This window comes from Somniosus microcephalus, chromosome 21, assembly GCF_052327205.1.
Source record: "Somniosus microcephalus isolate GS21.2 chromosome 21, FLI_Smic_1.0, whole genome shotgun sequence".
Lineage (NCBI taxonomy): Eukaryota > Metazoa > Chordata > Chondrichthyes > Squaliformes > Somniosidae > Somniosus > Somniosus microcephalus.
Window position 1 is genome coordinate 51,702,073 of NC_141007.1, and position 20,722 is coordinate 51,722,794.

At 42.4% G+C, this 20,722-nt stretch overlaps 1 protein-coding gene and 1 long non-coding RNA gene across 9 annotated transcripts in view; one reads left to right on the forward strand and one right to left on the reverse strand.

The window, feature by feature from the left end:
• The window catches only part of cdc42ep4b (CDC42 effector protein (Rho GTPase binding) 4b), a 28,644-nt gene extending 13,871 nt beyond the window's left edge, over window positions 1–14,773 (reverse strand). For 2 of the 8 annotated variants that reach the window (XM_085963617.1, XM_085963618.1), the window contains exons 1-2: window positions 2,098–2,439; window positions 1,526–1,797 (exon numbers count right to left, since the gene is read on the reverse strand). The gene's annotated coding sequence lies outside the window, so the exon portion shown is untranslated. Of the gene's footprint in view, window positions 1–1,525; window positions 1,798–2,097; window positions 2,440–14,624 lie in introns of those variants that run through there. The other 6 variants (XM_085963625.1, XM_085963620.1, XM_085963626.1 and 3 more) reach the window with 4 other exon arrangements.
• The window catches only part of LOC147102800 (uncharacterized), a 105,982-nt gene continuing 99,033 nt past the window's right edge, over window positions 13,774–20,722 (forward strand). Inside the window, exons 1-2 of the long non-coding RNA XR_015073114.1 lie at window positions 13,774–14,577; window positions 19,917–20,000. This is a non-coding gene — a long non-coding RNA (uncharacterized LOC147102800). The remainder of the gene's footprint in view (window positions 14,578–19,916; window positions 20,001–20,722) is intronic.

Sequence of the window (20,722 nt, forward strand, 5' to 3'; positions counted from 1 at the left end):
CTCCCAAAAGGTGCCATCTTTTAAATAAGGTGTCAAACCAAAGCCCTGTGTGCCTGCTCAGGTGGATGCAAAAACCCATAGCATTCTTCAGAGATGAGAAGCTCTACCAAAGGACTGGCCAATGTTTATCCCTCAATTAACATCACTAAAGCAAATGATCTGGTTATCTATCACATTGCTATAGTGTAAATTGGCTGCTACATTTACCTACATTACAACAGCAACTACAATTCACAAGAAATTAATTGGCTGCGAAGGGCTTTGGAACATCCCAAGGATGTGGAAAGGCTCTACATAAATTAACCAGAAAAAGAAATAACATGAATTTATGAACACATTTTACCAGTTATAAACATTCTCATTTTCCCTGATCAGCCTGTGCCCTGCAGCAACTGTACCTGACCAGCTTCCAGTCCTTCATCAAGGGCGCTTTGAACTGCTACAGCTGACTGCCAATTTTCTTTGTCCTACAGAAAGAACCTTGAACCACCTCGTAACAGACTTTCCCTTTTGTTCTTTCCTCCCCTCCCACCTTTCCCTGCCTCTGCACTTGCTTAAATCCTGTTATATCTCTAACTTTTTCCAGATCTGACGAAAGGTCATCGGCCTGAAACATTAACTCTGTTTCTCTCTCTCCACAGATGCTGCCTGACCTGCTGAGTATTTCCAGCATTTTCTGTTTCTATTTCAGAAAGAACCTCATGGCTGGTCAGCACCTTCCACAATGGCACAGCCAAAATGGCAAAATAACAAAGTGGTAGAACGTAGCAACACTTATACTGGGTGACAGGTGAGCCATCTTTGCAATGGCAGCAACAGTGACTTGTGCATATGGGTCCCGGCAACAGTCTGTCTCACGTCCCATTTTCAAGCGTGTTCTCATGAGTAAGTGGCTTATTTGAAGTCTGGGATGTATATTATATTCAGACTAATTTGAATACGAATTAATTAGAGTATAAAACAAAAATTGTTCTCAATGAGATGGATATAAATATAGCCTCCAGCTAAATCAGTCCTACACACACTGAAACACTCTCCCGAAACTCTTCAGGCTTGCAACTTCTCTAGTCACCTTCAAAAGCCTCTGGTCACTTTCCCCAGCTACTGCTCGGCATCAGTTGCGCCCCCGCCCCGTGAAGCACCTTTGGCCGTTTTACTAAAAAGCGCGATATAATTGCAAGCCGCATTAAAACACTTAATTTGGAATAGTTGAGAGAAGCTCCCTCATGATAATCACCCTCAAAAAGAGCAATATTTACCGGTCATTTCAATCTGAATACACAGAAAGATGCTCAATTACGTACATGGCTTTGAGCAATTCAATTAAAAGCCTGTTTCAGCTTGCTCTCAAAATGTTGCCATATTTACGTTCTTTCCTCCCCTCCCCTCTCCCTGCACTTGCTTAAAACCTGCTACATTTCTAACTTTTTCTAGTTCTGACGAAAGGTTAACTGTTTCCCTCGCCACAGATGCTGCCTGACCTACTGAGTATATCCAGCATTTTCTGTTTTTATTCCATATTTACGTTGTTGTGGCAGTAACATAGGGATCCAAATAAGTGGTTAATCGAATCTACGTTCACGCAGTTGTTAACTGATGAGGGCAGGCGGTAACTATGGCTCAGTTTCAACCGTCCCTATTGCAATTCTGACTGTTTACTCGGATTCCTTCGCCTTCGACTCCTTTGCAGTTTTGGCTCCGATTGCAAAACTGCAGCAATTGCCTCTCCGGGTCTCCATGGCGAGGCCAAAATTCAGCAAACCAGTCTACGGAACACACACTGTCCCAACTTCTTACCTGAAAAGGAGGAAAAAGACAACTAGTTGGCGGCAAAAGAAAAAGTCCTTGGTAAAATAAAGGAATGAAATGCAGCTGAGCACTGCGGATAATCGGCGCCTACATCTATATCCGGACAGGGGGCGGCAAACCACTGAAAGTGTTCATAACTCCTCCAGCACACGCCTTAACCAACTTGAGCAAACAGTGACATCATGCTCAGAAAGTGCATCGATCGCAATGCCCGGACTAAACTATCGAAAAGGTTACAAGTATTGCACAGAAACCGAAATAAAAGTTTGCTAAGACGATCAAACTCACCCGGTTAATAAAGTCGATAACCCTCAAAATCTATAATCCCAACACTTAAAATGGCAAGAACTGCAATAATATCCCTAACGATCGCGAATCCGATATTTGAGTGTGGAAGACTCCGATCCGTTTAGATTTTTTTGAAGGGTAGAGAAGCTGACACCAAGTCTCTGTGAAGCTGGGATCTTGACTCCTTAAACATTATGAAGTCTCCGCGCCCAGAGAGGGGATTCTCAAGATTTGTCCGCGGACTTACTGGAGCAGATAAGAGTCGTGGACTCTGACTGTGTCTGGAAGAGTACACAACTCAGACTGGGATAGGTGGCGCAGTTTGAACCAGTTCACCATCTCCTCCCCTTTAACTCTCACATACACAGACCCACGTGGAAAACTGCACACGCAGGACACTTCATTCACGTAGTTACTGAGCAAGACATACAAGAACTTACTCAATAGAATGCTATAAATGTGTAAGAATGCATATGTTAACAGGTCGTTTTTATTTATATAGAGAGAATTAAACGATAATAGATATCCAGGTGTACAATTGGCAGTGCAGAAGTGAACCACACTGATCAGGTCGATCTCAGGTTAGATATCGAGGACCTTCTGAGTTAGCTGGGGCACTAAATTTGCTATCCCCAAGATGGTTGTGGATAAGTAAGGCCATCAACCCATCCATCCCCCAAAACCCTCAACATCTCCTCCTTTCCATCATATCCAAATCACAGTACCAGTGACTGCCCTTGAAATCAAGGCATAACTCAACTGGCACCAAGAAGCCCTAGTAAAACTGAAGTCAGTGGGGATCAGGGCAGAACTCACCAATGGCCGGAGTCATACCAAACGCAAAAGGAAGATGGTTGTGGTTGTTGGAGGCCAATCATTTCAGCCCCAGGACATTACTGCAAGAGTTCCTCAGGGCAGTGTCCTAGGCCCAACTATCTTCAGCTGCTTCATCAATAACCTTACTGCCATCATAAGGTCACTGATGATTGCACAGTATTCAGCTCCATTAGTAATACCTCAGGATAATGAAACAGTCCATGCCCACATGCAGCAAGTCCTGGACAACATCCAGGCTTGGGCTAAGTGGCAAGTAATGTTTGTGCCACACAAGTGCCAGGTAATGACCATCTCCAATAAAAGAACCTAACCACGTACATTGACATTCAATGGTATGACCATCACCATCAACATTCGGGGGGACACCATTAGCTAGAAGCTGAACTGGACCAGCCACATAAATGCCATGGTTATTTGAGCAGGTCAGAGGCTGGGTATTCTGTGGCAGGTGGCCCACCCTCCCCCCAATCCTCTCCACCACCTGCAAAGCAAGTCAGGAGTGTGATGGAATACTCTCCACTTGCCTGGATGGGTGCAGCTGCAGTAATATTCAAGAAGCTTGACACCATCCAGGACTTGGCAGTCTGCTTGATCGGTACCCCATCCACAAGCATAAACATCCACACCCTCCATCACTGGCGTAATGTGGCTGCAATGTGTACTTTCTACAGGATGCATGCAGCAACATGCCAAAGCTTCTTAGGCAGCACCTCTCAAACCGGCATCTCCACCACCCAAAGGACAAAGAGCAGCCGGCGCATAGGAACACCATTACCTCCAAGTTGCCCCCACCCAAGCCACATACCATCTTGACTTGGACATACATCGTCATTCCTTCATGGTCGCCGAGTCAAAATCCTAGAACTCCCTACCTAACAGCATTGTGGTAGTACCTTCAACACACAGACTTCTGTGTTTCAAGGTGGCAGCACCATCACCTTCTCAAATGCAACTAGGGATGGGCAATAAATGTCAGCTTTGCCAGCAATGCTCACATCCCGAAGAATGATTTAAAAGTGATTTTGCCTCCACTAATCTATCTGGATATCGATTCAGTGTGTTCATTACTCTATGAACAAAGTGATAAATTTGCTAGTTTAAACTTGTGCCCTCTTGTCCTACTGCCACAGTTTAGCTTGAAAGTGTTCCAACTGTATCCTGTCTAAACCATTTACTTCAGGAATGTTCAACCTGTAGCCATAGGGCCAGATAAGGCCCCAAAGCCCTGACAATCCATTCCTTAAAACCTTGACAACTGAGGCCCATTTGTGGAAATTTAGCACTCGAAGCCGAGGCAACTACAAGATGCACTGCAGTAACTCGCCAAGGCTTCTTCAACAGCACCTCCCAAACCCGCAACCTCTACCACCTAGAAAGACAAGGGCATCAGGCGCCTGGGACCACCATCACCTCAAAGTTACACACCATCCAGATTTGGAAATATATTGCAGTTCCTTCATTGTCGCTGGGTCAAAATCCTGGAACTCCATCCTTAATAGCACTGTGGGAGTACCTTCACCACACAGACTGCAGCAGTTCAAGAAGGCAACTCACCACAACCTTTTCAAGGGCAATTAGGGATGAGCAATAAATGCTGGCCTTGCCAGTTACGCCCACATCCCAGGAACGAATATAAAAAACTCAATCCTATTTGCGCTAACACGGCTGACTTTGTCCTCTAAATTGTGTGGTGCTGGAAGGATGGAAAGGCTCTTAGCATTGTTAATCCTAAATCAGAAAACCAAGAATGGTCAGCATCAGCAAACCTGAGATATTTACAAACTTACTGAAGCATCGATTTAATCTTTGGGTGTGGCTCCTGAGCTTCCATAGTATGCACTTATGCGGCTCACAAAGAAAAAAAATTGCACACCCCTGGTTTACTATATTAATAGAACTCTACAAGGTCTCCTTTCTACCTAATTTCAAGGCCAAAAAGGCCAAATTTGTTCGCTCTATCTTCATAATGCCGTCCTTTAATGCTAGGGGCCAGTCTTGGGGCTCTTTTCTAAATCTAGGGCTTGAATGTTTGCCATATGTCTCACTAACCAGAACTGGACACAGTAGAAGTGTGGTTCAATCAGAGCACTTACAGTTTACGCACAAGTTCATCTGATGCACATCTTCAAGTGTACTCTGTTTTGACCATAGTTCAGCATTCTACAGTATTTGATTTGCTGCTCAACAGTAATTTGACACATTAAGTGCCTAGTATACAAATACCCGAGCCTTTCAACTCCATCCTCATTCCAGCATTATTCATGAAGTATGTCTGTCACCCAGTTTTCTTCCTACATGTAATACATAAACTTGTCTGTATTTCGTTTCATTTACCACTGTTCTGCTCACTTACATGTTAATCTAACTCATTTTGTAAGCCTCTAGCTGTCTCTTCACAGTTTTCTATTATCTGCAATTTATTTCCTGATGGGATATAGTTTCACAGATTCCGCAACCTTCCTAAGTGGCCTTTTATGCATAAGCCTAGACAACAAGTTTTGGCAAGCTGTTTGATTCTTGTTGGCATCACAGCTGAGTGAGATTGTTTTTGATACTCACCATTTATCCTTGCAGCTCATCACATCTTAAAAGTGTTCAACAATGAATTAGAGCAGTGAATCCTGTTCTCAAACACTTCCCAGCAGGGATCAGTGGATAGTGAACTAGAATGGAAACCTTGGCTGCTTCCCCCCTCCACCAGCCCAGGGGCAGAGACACCAATTGCAGCTACTAATACCCTGACTGAGAGCAGCTAAATCAATTTGGCATCTTTTCATCTGCAAAGATTAGTGCTACACCAAACAAACAGTCGGCTGCCATTTCTTGAAACTACTCCCATGAACAACTAACTGAGGTCTGACATCTAAACAACAATGGATGTTCTTGCCCTCTAGAATACACTAAATATGTAAGACCTCTGGTCACATGCACATTTTCCAGTATGGTTACATGGAACAGGAACCTTGGTTGATATTTAACTTTATATTCAGTGGGAAAATTAAATTAAAATCCCGAGTTGATATTACAAAACCTCACTTGTGAATTGGTCATTAAGTTACACATCAGATGTCATTATGGTTATTGTAAACCACAAAGTTTTGTTATCCATTGTGTATGAAAAGTTTTTTAAAACACATTTTACAGCTATTTGGCCAATGGCAAATGCTAGTAATCAACAGTGGATTCAACTGGTTTTGTAACTCATCAGGTTTCCATCACTTTCCATTTATTCTAACCTTAATATTGACTGAGCCATCATGCTAGAAAATACTCCTCACAACTCCCTACTTAATGACAGCACTAGGCTATAGGCTTCAGTGAATGACAACAAAGCACAGGCGGTCAACTTCAGGCACTATAATTCTCAACCACACAAACACAAAAGCAAAATACTGCAGATGCTGGAAATCTGAAATAAAAACAGGAAATGCTGGAAATGCTCAGCAGGTCAGACAGCATCTGTGGAGAGAGAAAGAGTTAACCTTTCAAGTCGATGACTTTTGTTAGAATTCTCAACTACTTATGCAACACTCAGGACAACAGATAACCACAATTCCAAGCAGTAGTTTTACAAATATTGTATGCATAGTTATCTACATAATTAAAAGTCTTGCATATGCCTGTAGCAACACACCTTATAAACAGAATGGCTTTATACAAGGTCCCAGCTCATCCATCACTTGGCATCAGATAAGCAGTTGGATAGCACAATAGCAGTTGTGAAGTACAGGGTGATGGCAAAAAGGTACACCCGAGCGTCAGCAGCAAATATATACAGAAACTCATCCCATGAAGACAGATAAAATTGCTGAGGGCAGCATGCAGATGAGGAATAGAAGGAGCCAAGTACAGAATGTCAAATCATCTGGGAGCTGCTGGTGCCTGGAAGCGCCATTGCAGATGTGCTAACTACATTGAGACAGTTAAGAATGGAGAGGCAGTGGAAGAAGACTGAATGGTTAGCCATAACAAAGGTCACAAAGATGTTATAGGTGAGGAATAATGCACTGCGGTCATAGTTTCAAAGGATGTTGTTTGCAGTATGGACCAGGGCAGTCTCAATGCTGCAGGCAAGGTGGAAATCTAATTGAAAAGGATTCAGATGAGAAATAAACAGAGAGGTCATCAAATTGATCTAGGTAATAGAAGACAAAACCAGTGTGCACTCAAACCCCTGACCCTCATATTTGAGAACATGCAGGTGGAAGTTGGGAAAGTGGGAGGTATACTTGAATTTGGTAGGAATGAGGATGTCATAAGTGGAGAGAATTATTAGCAATCAACTGAGCTGGCAACATTGTGGTAAGGGAGTTGGGGTGCTGGTGAAGGAGGATCTCCCCCCCCCCCCACAAGGACAGAGTGATTACAGGATTGCGAGAGGGGGGGGGGGGGGGGAAGGAGGAGTTATACTCAGAGATTAGGAAGTTAGCAAGCAAGACCTCAGAGATGGCAATGTCAACAGGATGGGGGTGAGGGAGTTCACGCAGAATGTGGGGGGGGGGAGAAGAGATCAGGGGACAGTAAAATAAAGGGAATTTAGGTGATGGTTGAAAGCCACTCAGGATGAGGAGTCATTTAGTGCTTACTTGGTTGTTGGAAAATAGGGGCTGCCTGATGCCATGATCTGTGGTCTGCTTTACTGCAGAGTTTCAGGTCGTGTGAAGGGTATCTGCGATAGAATTCAAGTTAATCTATTTTCTTGCATGGGTAAACTATGGAAGGCCGGGGGGGGGGGGGGGGGGGGGGAAAGGAAGAGAAAATAGCAACTTCATTGCCTGTTCTTTTGATTCTTTCCCGTCTATAAAACTCTTTTTTTAGGCCTCAAAGCAGTAAAGTGTGTGGAGTAGAAGCTGTAGTTTAAACTCCTTGGTTGGCTTGCATGCTTCATTCTTTCAGTGATCGGGAAGTTGGCCATATAACAGTAGTTGCAGATGGAGCACTGAATTTTTTTATTTATTCACGGGATGTGGATGTCACCAGCAAGGCCAGTATTTATTGCCCATCCCTAATTGTCCTCTTGACCCGCCTTTTTGAATACAACTAAGTGCAGAGAAGATTTACAAGGATGATACCAGAAATGCGAGGGTATAAAATTATGAAAAATGTTGATAGAGTGAATACAGAGAGAATGTTTCTACTTGTGGGGAAGAGCATAACTAGAGGCCATCAATATAAGATAGTCACCAAGAAATCCAATAGGGAATTCAGAATAAACTTCTTTACCCAAAGAGTGGTGAGAATGTGAAACTCACTACCACAGGGAGTGGTTGAAGCGAATAGTATAGATGCTTTTAAGGGGAGGCTAGATAAGCATATGAGGGAGAAGGGAATAGAGAGTAATGCTGATAGATTTAGATCAGGAAAGACAGGAGGAGGCTCGTGTGGAGCATAAACGCCAGCATGGACTGGTTGGGCCGAATGGCCTGTTTCTGTGCCATATATCCTATGTAATCCTAGTTAAGAGTCAGCCACATTGCTGTGGGTCTGGAGTCACATATAGGTTAGACCAGGTAAGGACGGCAGATTTCCTTCCCTAAAAAAGGACATTAATGAACCAGATGAGTTTTTACAAAAATCTGGTAGTTTCAGTCACTTTTACTGATACTAGCTTTTTATTGCAGATTTATTTAATTGAATTGTGCAAAGAAAAAAGGCGGTTTTGTACAACTCTGAAGAAATACAAGCTGAAAATATACTTTGAGTGGAAGGGACAAAAATTGAAAAAATAAAAACACCAACTGAGATGCCAGGTAGGCCGAGAACTTCAAAATAAACACCAGACATCTCATGGAGGAGTTTATGCAGAACTTTGCTATGTTGTTCTTCCCAAGTGCAAAATATAACATCCTACGACTCCACTTTGTGACGAAATCAAGACGCATTGCACCACATCCTACTTTAAGTTTTTCTTTCCCCAGGACCTAAATACTATAGAACTCTTTATCCCTTTCATTCTTCCCATGATCTTATTGAATGGCGGAGCAGGCTCGAGGGGCCGATTGGCCTACTCCTGCTCCTATTTCTTATGTTCTTATGTAATCTACATACTTTTAAAACCATGGTATCACCTCATCACCACCTTGAATTTTCATTTTTCTCTCCTATTATTGGCCTTGGCCCTTCACAAAGGTTTTCTCATCAAAGGTGTTAAAGGATTTTGTGCATCACAATTTATATGCCACAATGCTGGAGACAAGAATAGCCCCTGATTTCCTGTGTTGAAGGTGGTATAATTTGCAAATGCCCTCTTATGAAAGGGGTAAAAATTGAATCAATAAACACTAGACTAAATGCCTGTTCCAGATATTAAAATATATCATAAAACAGGAGGGGAAAGAAAGATCTCAATGATTTCCCTTTGACAAATCTATCATCCACATCTGCCAACTGGCACTCAGTGGAGTTTAAAAAAGCAACCTTTAAAATATATGGATCAGAGTATATTTTTAAACAGTTTGCAATCGGTGCTACATAAATGTCACTTATTAATAACATACATTAAAAATTCCAGTTGCATATTATCCACAAAAGCAGCACAAATCTGAAAGGGAAGACAACATTTTATTCTAAATGTAACCCTAAAACAGAGCATAAAATGTAACTGTTCCTATATAGCTTTCAGACTGGCCACTTCAATTCTTGGCAGAAGACCCACTCTTTTCAATGGTACAAAAAAGATATATAATCTGTTGCTCCAGGTTCAGTTGCTGATCTATATGGAGTTAGCTGATGTCAGCCCAGGCCACCACAATGGATATCTGCACCCATGGGTGGCAAAGGCAGGGAAGGAAATGGGAGAGCCAAACTACACACTCTTGCAAAAGCAAAATACTGCAGATGCTGGAAATCTGAAATAAAAACAGAAAATGCTGGAAATACTCAGCAGATCAGGCAGCATCTGTGGAGAGAGAAACAGAGTTAACGTTTCAGGTCGATGAACCTTCGTCAGAACTGGAAAAAGCTGGAGATCGAACAGGTTTTTAAGCAAGTGCAGGGCAGGGAAGGGGGGGGGTAGGGGAGGAAAGAACAAAAGGGAAGGTCTGTGATAGGATGGAAGGCAGGAGAGATTAAAAGACATTAGATGGTGCAAGGCAAAAGGAGATGGTAATGGGACAAGTTAAGAAACAAAAGATGGCTCTAGGTGAAGTGTAAATGGCTCTGGCAGAATGAAAGACAGCTGTCATGTGGGAGAGAGAAAAAAAATGGGGGGAAAAAGGATAGGGGCAGAGGTTATGGTCTGCAACTGTTGAACTCTATGTTGAGTCCAGAAGGCTGTAAAATGCCTAATCGAAAGAGGTGCTGTTCCTCGAGCTTCATTGGAACAGTGTAAGAGGCCGAGGCCGATGAGGTCCGAGTGGGAGTGGAGCGGAGAATTAAAGTGACAGGCGACCGGAAGCTCGGGGTCACCCTTACGGACTGAACAGAGGTGTTCCACAAAGCGGTCACCCAATCTGCATTTGGTCTCCCCAAATGTAGAGGAGACCGCATCGTGAGCAGCAAATACAGTATACTAAATTGCAAGAAGTACAAGTAATTTGCTGTTTCACCTGGAAGGAGTGTTTGGGGCCCTGGACACAGTGGGAAGGGTGGAGGTAAAAGGGCATGTGTTGCATCTCCTGCGCTTGCACGGGAAGGTGCCAGGCGAAGGGGATGGGGTGTTGGGGGTGATAGAGGAGTGGACCAGGGTGTCACGGATCACACTCCCTTAACCAGTGCTCGGAATGTAAAGGAAAAGTCATATTTCAGAAAAATACACCATCCTATGAACAGAATTCTGACCTTATTAAAACATGACGTACTGGGTTTAAAAATCTAAAAAGCCTCAACGACACAAGCTGTGAATACAGGCTTCTGAGATAAGATGAAGTGTTAACACAAAAGTTGTAAACACCACACAAGCTTTTGAAATGGGAATTGATTGTTAATACTGAGACAAAGGCCCTATTGAAAAAGCAAATGCTTGCTTCCAAGGAGCCTGCAGTTTGGAACCAACACAATAGCTATACCCAGTTTAAAGTGTTAAAAACTAACACTTTGAACAGAAACACAGAACATTAAAAAACCATGTGCCTTTGATAAAGGTAACATCAAATGAAAGACAGGAAACATAAGTTTGTAATACAACCAATTGAAGTAGCTAAGAAATGCATAGAACACCCTGGTTGAAGTGGTTTTGATTTACATATTGTAAATGATACCTACAGAAGACTTTGTAGATATGACTTCAATAGATGCACCAAGCAATCACATTGTGTTTGTGTTGAAAATGGAACAGTTACGAGACATGACGTCTGCTTTCAAACAGCAGAGGTGATTTAGAAATTCAATAGAAGAACTTCGTAAGAATGGCATCAAATAGATACAACGGTCATAACCATTTTTATGTTAAAATTTGAACACCTAAAGATAGACATAATTATGCATGCAGCAGCTGAATTGACAGTAAGTGTAGAAAAAAGTCAACAGAAAGAATGACTAGAGATAATTAGCTTACATCAGCAGAAAACTTCAAAGGATAAACCACCAAAAAGAGATATAAAATATGGAGCTTTCAGACAGAACGTCAGAAGTCGCTGGAAGGGGCAAGCGATTCTTAACTTCAGAGGCAGGCTCTGTAAGTTTTTAACTGAGTCTCAGGGATCAAGAGATACTCTTATTTGATTTTGGTGGATATCCTGGATTATAAATAATAAGAAAAGTATAAATGTAACGAAGTTAAGATTTGAGAATAAGTATCTCCAAGAAGAAGAAATGTAAGCTATTTGTATTTTGAACTGTTAAAGTTGCGATTAACTCACCAGTTGTTAACTGCAAGTCGGTTCTTTAATAAATCTATATATTTTTAGAATTGTCTCAAATAGTATTTCTGTATCAAACTCACGAACACAATCTCTGTACACTCTTTGGTGAGGAATTGCAGAATTCTGCAGGGGGGGGGGGGGGTTTCCCAGACCCTCATAATATCTGGAAGGTTACAGTCTAGTTAAACTTATTAAAAGTGCTATCTGGAAGACGGTAACATCTTCAAGTCGTTCCTTTCCTTTAGAGAGATAGCCTGGACCTTTAGACCCAATTAAGCGTCTTATAGAATTTGGCTATCTCTAACTTTAGTTGAAGGTGAACGTCTGGGGAATACGCCTGATCTGGGGTAGCCCGAAAAGGGCTAGGACTAGTAATTATCCCTTCAGTAACTGCAACAACAACAACTTGTATTTATATAGCGACTTTAACATAGTAAAACATCCCAAGGCGTTTCACAGGTGTCTTATAAGACAAAAATTTGACACCGAGCCACACAAGGAGAAATTAGGGCAGGTGATTAAAAGCTTTGACAAAGAGGTAGGTTTTAAGGAGCGTCTTAAAGGAGGAACGAGGGGTAGAAAGGCAGAGAGGTTTAGGGAGGGAATTCCAGAGCTTAGGGCCTAGGCAACAGAAGGCACGGGCACCAATGGTTGAGCGATTATAATCAGGGATGCTCAAGAGGGTAGAATTAGAGGTGTGCAGATATCTCAGGGGGGTTGTGGGGCTGGAGGAGATTACAGAGATAGGGAGGGGTGAGGCCATGGAGGGATTTGAAAATGAGGATGAAAAATTTGAAATCGAGGCATTGCTGAACCAGGAGCCAATGTAGGTCAGTGAGCACAGGGGTGATGGGCAAACGGGACTTGGTGTGAGTTAGGATATGGGCAGCCGAGTTTTGGATGACCTCAAGTTTACGTAGGGTGGAATGTGGGAGACCAGCCAGGAGTGCACTGGAATAGTCACGTCTAGAAGTAACAAATGCATGGATGAGGGTTTCAGCAGCAGATGAGCTGAGGCAAGGGCGGAGTCGGGTGATGTTATGGATGTGGAAATAGACGGTCATTGTAGCCATTGAATGAAAGCTAATCAAGTTACTGATTATTTGATGGACAATGGGAATTGTGTGTGTTAACTCCAGGTCATGACAATCATAAAGCCATGGTTTCATTTACAGTCAGGTGCAAAAAACAAGCAGACCGAGTTTTGGATGACCTCAAGTTTATGTAGAGTAGAATGTGGGAGGCCAGCCAGGAGTGCGTTGGAATAGTCAAATCTAGAGGTAACAAAGGCATGGATATGGGTTTCAGCAACGGATGAGCTGAGGCGGGGCAGAGATGAGTGATGTTACGAAGGTGGAAATAGGCGGTCTTAGTTATGCTGCAAATGTGTGGTCGGAAGCTCAAATATGACACCAACGTTGCAAACAGTGCGGTTCAGCCTTAGATGCTTGGGAGAGGGATAGAGTCAGTGGTTAGGGAACGGAGTTTGTGACTGTGCTCCCCTAATTCTACCCTCGAGCATCCCTGCATGCATATTTGGACTGAATGAGGACATTCAGACTCTCCTGTAATGCCGCACAAACAGCCCAATGACAACTCAAGGTTCTGTGCCACACATGAAGGGCGTGTACTGAAGGGCTGCCCTTACCCACAGAATCATATCTAGCACATGGCAGCTTACAACAGCAAAACAGGCCTTACATCCCAACCAGTCTGCACTTGTGTTTATCCTCCATAGGAGCAGTCATCCTAATCCCATCTGTCTGCCTTATTTCCATATCCCTTTGTCCCCCTTTCCTTCAATCACCTATCTGACCTATCCTTAAAACCACCAACTCTAGTAGTGCATTCCACAGCCTGTTAAAAAAAATTCTGCTCCAAGAGATACATTTAAAAAAAAGATACATGTCGCACTAACTGTAGGCACAGTTCAACATATTTATGATTAAATATTCACTAGTCACAAGTGACGATGCAGATGTTGGCTCAAGCTGTCGTGCAGTTATATTTGTGCAGATGAAAGCATTGGATTCACTTCACGAACTGTAGGTGTACAACGCACAGAATAATTACAGAAGACTATCCACGGCAGAACACACATGGCTGGGGCCATCCTCTGGTCTGGATTCCTTGGAAGTCCCTTTCCCAGGGACTTTAGCCCAGCCCTCCTAATGGAACAGGGGGCGGAAGAATTCCCATTGCAGGAAATGTGCCCATCACTCGGGTTTCTTTCCGGACGCGACAGCCCCAAAACACTAAACAATAAATTGTCCAAAATAACAACAGAAAATGCTGGAAAAACGCAGCAGGCCAGGCAACATCCGTGGAGAGAGAAATAGAGTCGACGTTTCGGGTCAAACCCTTTTTCAAAACTGTCCAAAGTGCAGCGAGCGGGCGGAGTAAGAGGAGGGGCCGGCAAGAATGAGAGCCAGACCTTCCCTCGGGCGGGCCGGGCCGGCGGGGTAAGAGGGCCGGCGAGAATGAGAGCCAGACCTTCCCTCGGGCGGGCCGGGCCGGCGGGGTAAGAGGAGGGCCGGCGAGAATGAGAGCCAGACCTTCTCCCGGGCCGGGCGGGAGCCTCCGGGAGCGGGTGTGACGAGGCGGCTCGCGCCGAGCAAACGGCCATTAACGGTCGGCGCTCGCGGACACAACGTTCCCGCTCCCACACAGCCGCTCGAGCCCCACGGCAGCGAGGATTCCCTTCGTGAAAAGCGGCAAAAAGATTAAAACTCGCTCGGAGCAAACAAATTTGAAAAAAAAAGACGGTCGATTAACTCCCGACAGACGGTCTAAACGAGCAGAGCCGGTGAACGCACTCCTGTGTCCATAAATGACAATAGCGGTGAGCGACACGTTAACATTTAGGAAACACGCTCCACCTGTACGTACCTCCCCACTGGTTCTTGAAACGCCTCCTACCTCCCCGGCTCCTTGGGGTTTTTTTTCCCCCCTTTGTTTTTTTTTGTGTGTTTCTTTCACGTTTACTCATTGTACGGAATCGTTCCGGGAGTTCGTCCAATCCCCATCTGCAACGTCATTCAGATAACGTCATTTTAATCAAAGCCCAATGAACGACTTCTAAATGATTCTCATTGCATCACCACCATCATTCAAAAGTTTGCAGCACTTTTGGCTCACCTTGAGTGTGCTGAGGCATATAGGTAGAGTGGCGCTCACTTGTAGTTTGCTGGGTAGAAAAAAAAAACCTAGGCTAAACTAGTATTAATCTTTATTGTGTTTTAACTGTCAGCTAGTGGCTCAGTGGGTAGCACCCTTGCCTCCCAGGTAGAAGGTTGTGGGTTCACAGTCCCACTCCAGAGACTTGAGCACAAAAATCTAGTCTGACACTCCAGTGCAGTACTGTCGGAGGTGCTGTCTTTCGGATGAGACGTTATACCCAGACCCCCATCTGCTCTCTCAGATGGACGTAAAAGAGCCCACGGCATTATTTTGAAGAAGAGCAGGGGAGTTATCCCCGGTGCCCTGGCCAATATTTATTCCTCATAACAAAAACAGATTATCTGGTCATCATCACATTGCTGTTTGTGGGAGCTTGCTGAGCGCAAATTGGCTGCCGCATTTCCTATGTTACAACAGTGACTACACTTCAAAAAGTACTTCATTGGCTGAAAAGCACTTTGGGATGTCCGGTGGTCATGAAAGGCGCTATAGAATCATAGAATGATACATCACAGAAGGACGCCATCCTGCCCATCGCGTCTGCGCCGGCTCTTTCGAAGAGCAATCCAGTTAGTCCCACTCCCCCGCTCTTTCCCCATACCCTGCAATTTTTTCTCCTTCAAGTATTTATCCAATTCCTTTTTTGAAGGCTACTATTGAATCTGTATCCACTACCCTATCAGGCAGTGCATTCCAAATCCTAACCACTCGCTGCGTAAAAAAGGTTTTCCTCACATTGCCTCTGGTCCTTTTGCCAATCACCTTAAATCTGTGCCCTCGTTATCGATCCTTCAGCCATTGAGACAACGAAAAGCAACACTTAATATACTGGGTTATGAGTAATATAGTATAGACCAGTATTAATCTTTTAGAGCGGGAAAAGCTAGGCTGGTATTAACCCTTAGTTTGCTAGCACAGGAAAAAGAGGACCAGCAATGACCAACAGTGTGCTGGGTCAGCAGATCAAGCTGACAACATCCTTTACATGTAGGATGACTTTTAATCCTCTCCGGTGTTTCCCCTCCTCCCCTAAAGGTGTTGTTATTGGGGTATGGATTTATGGGTGCTAGCAGCCTTGCAGTACCTCACAGAACTGTACATTATTATGAGCCTGGATGTTGAGAGTTGGCAGGGAGAGCACACAGTCAAGCCCAAACTTGCCCTCACTCTGTGCACGTGTGTGCACTTCCCAGCAAGGGTCACCGGATAGGAATCAAGAGCAGGAACCCAGGCTGATTTTTTTTTCCCATCATGGGGTGCTGTAGCAAAATCAGCCTAAAACAGCTGTTGAATCTGGAATTCTTAGGTGTGTATGGAGTAATTCTTTCTGCCATATAAGCATAATTAGGTTTAATGATTACTCTGTTATGGGAAGAGTTAACCAAGCTCCCTGTTTGCCAACATCAATCATGCTGATTCATTTTGTGATTCTAGTTCTTCCATTTTATATATTAAAATCAATGTTATGCATTATTAAATAGATCACTAAGACTGGTTTCAGTGTGAGTGACAGCATCGGTCCTGTTTTGTAAGCATTGGTATAACTGATTTTGAAAACAAATTTTAAATAGTCAAGAAATCAAATGTGAGGTAATGTAATTTTGAATAATGGACCCAGTTTACTGGTGTCTTTGAAAGTTCACTACATTTAAGGCACAACATTGAAACTGGCTCCTGTTATCAAATTTAATCAGGCAGTGTCATCAGGTATTTCTTCTAGCCGACCAAAACCTTTTTTGTAAAAAAAAAACTGGCATTCTATATGGACGTGGTATAGGAATTCACCAAAATCTTTGCAATAACAATGTTTCTGAAGAGTTTCTCACCAGTGAAATTTTCAAATAAAAACCTTCAGATGAATTATTTGTGCAGTACATCAGTACACTGAAACACAATGTTGTGCTGTGGTAGGATATGGATTCCCTTTCATGGCACATTGAGGTCTTCATCTCAGGCAGGCACACTGGAGAGGCACTAAATGAAGGAAAGGTGTTTCTCCTTGATGAATGATAGAAGTTTGGAGGGTGTGTAAAGCTGTACTGTTCTCACACATTCAGTGACTGTCAGGGCTACTTTAAAACAATGGCATTGCAACAGGGTATGGGCGTGCATATGCATGTATAAATAGTAAGTTGAGTGGAGAAACCTAAGTAACAAAGAGGGGAAAAAATAAGCTTCCCCAATAGCTCAATGAGTTTATCCAGCTAAGCCATAGACAGGATGGTCTCCGGTTCAATAACCAGTCTGTGCTCAGTTAGAGTAGTGGTAAATTGTAGGAACGCGACAACTGGGCTCAGCACTGTTGGGTTAGGGAGTAGAAATTAGTGAGATTTCCGTGTGCCTGTTGGGTGAGGAGGAAGACAGGATAGAATCAGCTCCACTTTGATGACCCCTCTATGATTGAATAGTTTGCTGATACTCACTGTTAAGGCTCACATATTGAATAATGACCATTTGAGTAAGGTACTAGTGTCTAGAACTGTACACAGCAAGGAGTACCAGTTGAGGTGAGAAAAATGCAAAATGAGTGGGTTTAAAAAAAAAATTTAAATTACATTTCTGATTGGATTATTGCAGTTCAAAGCTTGATAACCCTCAGTAACCAACTTTGTGCTTTGTTCCCCTCTCATATAGCTTTTAAAAGAATACCCTCAAATACATGTTTATTGAAATGTATTTTTTATTTGAAAGGACTGTGTCAAATATAGATTTGGTCCAGAGGTTCCAGTTGGAAATAAACCTCTATCAAGAACCAGAACAAAATTAATCTTTGTTTGGAGGTTCGCCACCATAATGCACTTCTTAAAAAAAAATCACACAAATTATGAGGATGCTCTGGACAGCAACACAACTCTCTGTTTTTACTGAAGTTCCTGTAACAGTCATCTTGAGAACTTGAGCTCATTGGCAACCTTTTCCAGCAATCTTGAATTTCAATTCTGAGTACTTCATGTTAGCAATTGGTAACTTGAGCTAGTTTACTTTGGAGGTTTTATAATACGGTTCAATTTTACATATCTGCACTTTAAACCTTTAGAATTAACCTGCCCACCGCCCAACCCACCACCACAATGGGCAATGCAATTGGTTTCAGTACCCCTAAGTTAGGGAGGGGAAAATCAACCAAGGTCCTCACTATCCATTGACCCCTGATGAAAGTGCATGTGTGTGGATGCCAGTTGCCCCTCATGGATGAATAGACCGCTGATAAATATTATTAAGGCGCACACATGAACAAAGGCTACTTGTGCAAAGTACTAAAGGTAAACTGGCCTCCATGGAATTGTGGTCACTAAGGAGTGAACAACTTCAGCAGAGAAAGGGAGGGGAGAAAATTGGCAGAGAAAACTATGAAAATTAAACTATATTAATACAGATCAAGTATAAATTCTCATCCCTCATGACCCTCCCTCATCATTGGCTTAATCCCAGTAGAACATCAGTGTAAACATGCCTGAGCCAGTATAAACACCCAGGGTGCATGATGTTCAGTAGATTTTGAGATATGTATAACTCTTTGTCAAAAATTGACTTTACAATTTTCATGTTGTCCTCTGCTTATGTGCTGCAACGTAAACAGTTAACATGGCTAGGAGTTAATTGCATACCTCGGTATTAAGGAGTCCAGAGATCTAGGAATCCAGACCTTGTTTTTCATGTGGGCTTTGTTAAATAGAAATTAGCATCATGAAACTGAGGCTCAATAACCAGCTATCTTGAATTGGAACTCTTCTTTGTAGTGATAGACATTTAGATTACATTATTTGCTAGCCTTAACAAATCTAGTCTTGAATTCCAGCTGTGATAGCCTCAGCATAGTGGCAGACATTCAGGCTACTTTGTGAACTAGTTATGATAAACCAATCATTTCAGACTCCAATTCTGATACCTCTATCACAGTGGTAGACATCTAATTCTGAATAGCGATGAAGAACCAACAGCATTTCATTCTAATTTGCAATATCTTTATTCTGGCCAAATTTCAGTTCCAATGATCTCTGTGGCATAGCAGTGGCTTTTAAATTCAATTTGAGCATCAATATTTTACGAAGTTATACTTATTCTTGGCAGGAATTTTGAACAGTTATCACTTATGTTATACATCAATATTTTCAATGTAAAATATTATTGTGTGTTGCAAAACACCAGTTACAGGAAGCAGTACTATGTGTGGAAAACATCAATAAGTTGTCACTAGTTCACTATGCAAGTATTTTTGTTGTTGAAATTTTCCTGCATTTAATTAGCAAATGGACACCTCAAATAATTATCAAAACTCAAGATGCTTCAAATTGTCTTGCTATCGCCCCCAGTGTTCCTGCATCTCAGTTATAAGAAACTAGGTCAGATTTTTATTTTAAATTTTTATCTGAAAAATGTAGGAATCTATGGTCCCAGATGGAACGTTTCAATAGATATATTGGACAAGATGTATGAAATCAACTAAAGCAAATCACTTTACCCAAGAGAGACAAAGAAAATAAAATTAAGTGCCTGTACTGAAGTTAATGCCAGAGAAACCTCTCCTCACTGTTATATTCCATCATTTATGGATATGTAAAGCACAACAATGAAGGTGTGGAGTTTAGAAGGGGAAATGTGGAGAACAGCAGGCCTGAGATGAATGTGAGAACACATGAGTATTTTTGAGATTGTTTTCCTTTGTTACCTTTGGAGAATTGGTAGTACTTATGCAGAATTCCCCCTCAGGAAATGGGTGGCGTCCATGTTAGGGTAAGTATTCTTTTTCAGTTACAGTAAGGGAAGTTTCCCTACTATCGTAACAATTTTGGCATAGTAGGTTACGTCTTTTTATAGGTACTCTGTGATCTGGCTTGAATGTTGACTTGAATTTTTTTTACAATTGTATGTAGAATGGATAACAAGTTTGCTATACAATGTCCAAGAATGAACTAAACAACCAGTCTAATGTGATCTTTTAAATTAAACTGTTAGAGATCCGCCCTCCTAATGTAAGCTGTCTTTTTTTCGCTATTTTAGGTCCTCTTACTCCAAATGCGAACAAGATAATGGGCAGGAAACCTGTTTCATGGACTATGGCTCTTTTAAATCAGCCGCTAGGAGGTACATTTCTGGCTTGCCTTTTAATTTTTTTTGATGAAAATACCTTATCTCTGCTCATAATCTCCCCAAGTGGCCTAGTTTAAATGGAAAAACGCATAGGGAGAACCTTTATTTGCTGCTCTGCTGAACAACATTAGTATGCTCCAATGGTTTATGCCACAGCGCTGCCATGTTGGTAAGTTTTAACACTTCTGACTTTAGTTCTTCTAATGGCTCAAAGGGTAAATGCTCTACCCTGTACAGCTTTGAGTCATATAGACTAGGAAGGTCCTATATTCGATCCCTGGTCTAAGAGGGCAGCTGTAGGGCTATTACAATTGGTCTAAGTGTCCCAGGGCTTAAAAATCAACATGAACCTTGCACTTGTTATCACATTTATCATAAAACTCAATCAGAGTTTCCACTCCTGATTACTATCCAGCGAGCCCTGCTGGAAAGGTGTGAAAAAGTGGGCATTGTGTGAGAACAGAATTAGCTTAGCTGAGTTTTTCCAGCATTTTCTGTTGTTATTCCGGATTGCCAGCATCCGCAGTATTTTGCTATCGTACTAGCTTAGCTGTCAAGCTTCACACAAGAATAGCTCATTATTAAGCTACTGGTGAACTGCCATTGCCCGTGAGACTATACTTTGACTTTAGTTAGTGCCTTCAGTAGAAAAGGGGAAAATATTGATGGAAAAAAGTGAACACTACTTGATCAATACTATCTTCATACATGGTTTT